Genomic DNA, 1,815 nt, shown 5'->3' on the forward strand with positions numbered 1-1,815 from the left:
TGCTGGAGCGGCCGCCCGCAACTGGTATGGACTGGGAGGGACTGGGAGGGACTGGGATGGACTGGAACAGCCTGAGCGTCCTGCTGCTGGAGTGGCTGCCCGCAACTGGTACGGCCTGGGAGGGACTGGGAGGGACTGGGACAGCCTGAGCGCCCTGCTGCTGGAGCGGCTGCCCGCAACTGGTGCGGACTGGGAGGGACTGGGATGGCCTGGGACAGCCTGAGTGCCCTGCTGCTGGAGCGGCTGCCCACAACTGGTATGGACTGGGATGGACTGGGATGGACTGGGACACACTGGGAGGGACTGGGATGGACTGGTATGGCCTGAGCATCCTGCTGCTGGAGCGGGCAGCGGTAACTGGTACGGACTGGGAGGGACTGGGATACACAAGGAGGTGCTGGGATCCTCCGGAATGCCCTGGGATGCTCCGGGATGTGCGGGTGACACCAGGTGACGTCGGGTGATGCCGAGTGACTCTGGGTGACACTGGGTGCTGCTGGGTGACACCGGTTGACTGGGATGGACCGGGTGACGCTGTGTGACACCAGGTGACACTGGCTGACTCTGGGTGATATCGGGTGACACTGGGTGCTACCCAGTGAGTGCACCGAGTGAGGCTGCGTGACACTGGGTGACACCGGGTGATGCTGCGTGACAGCGGGTGATGCTGGGTGACACCGGGTGATGCCGGATGACACCGGGTGACACTGGGTGACACCGGGTGATGCTGCGTGACAGCGGGTCGTGCTGGGTGACAGCGGGTGATGCCGGATAACACCGGATGACACCGGGTGACACTGGGTGCTACCAGGTGACACCGAGTGAGGCTGGGTGACACTGGGTGATCCTGGGTGATGCCAGGGTGAGACTGGGTGACGTTGGGTGACAGCGGGTGATGCTGCGTGACACCGGGTGGTGCTGGGTGACAGCGGGTGATGCTGGGTGACAGCGGGTGACGCCGGGTGACAGCGGGTGATGCTGGGTGACACTGGGTGATGCCGGATGACACCGGGTGACACTGGGTGACACCGGGTGATGCTGCGTGACAGCGGGTGGTGCTGGGTGACACCGGGTGATGCCGGATGACACCGGGTGGTGCTGGGTGACACCGGGTGATGCCGGGTGACAGCGGGTGATGCTGGGTGACACCGGGTGACTGGGATGGACCGGGTGACGCTGTGTGACACCAGGTGACACTGGCTGACTCTGGGTGATATCGGGTGACACTGGGTGCTACCGGGTGACACCGAGTGAGGCTGCGTGACAGCGGGTGGTGCTGGGTGACACCGGGTGATGCCGGATGACACCGGGTGACACTGGGTGACACCGGGTGATGCTGCGTGACAGCGGGTGATGCTGGGTGACACCGGGTGGTGCTGGGTGACAGCGGGTGACGCCGGGTGACAGCGGGTGGTGCTGGGTGACACCGGGTGATGCCGGGTGACAGCGGGTGGTGCTGGGTGACGCCGGGTGACAGCGGGTGACGCCGGGTGACAGCGGGTGGTGCTGGGTGACAGCGGGTGACGCTGGGTGACAGCGGGTGATGCTGGGTGACAGCGGGTGGTGCTGGGTGACAGCGGGTGACGCCGGGTGACACTGGGTGGTGCTGGGTGACACCGGGTGGTGCTGGGTGACAGCGGGTGACACCGGGTGACACCAGGTGACGCTGGGTGACACCAGGTGACGCTGGGTGACACCGGGTGACGCCGGGTGACACCGGGTGGTGCTGGGTGACACCGGGTGACGCCGGGTGACAGCGGGTGATGCTGGGTGACAGCGGGTGGTGCTGGGTGACAGCGGGTGACGCCGGGTGAC

General features: G+C 66.3%; 1 protein-coding gene across 1 annotated transcript in view; it reads left to right on the forward strand.

Moving 5' to 3' along the window:
* The window catches only part of LOC112956986 (cohesin subunit SA-3-like), a gene marked incomplete at both ends in the record, with an annotated part of 19,897 nt that overhangs the window by 8,905 nt on the left and 9,177 nt on the right, over positions 1–1,815 (forward strand). The window lies entirely within an intron of this gene.

Source organism: Nothoprocta perdicaria, unplaced genomic scaffold (genome assembly GCF_003342845.1).
Source record: "Nothoprocta perdicaria isolate Ctin4 unplaced genomic scaffold, notPer1 scaffold_696, whole genome shotgun sequence".
Taxonomy (NCBI): domain Eukaryota; kingdom Metazoa; phylum Chordata; class Aves; order Tinamiformes; family Tinamidae; genus Nothoprocta; species Nothoprocta perdicaria.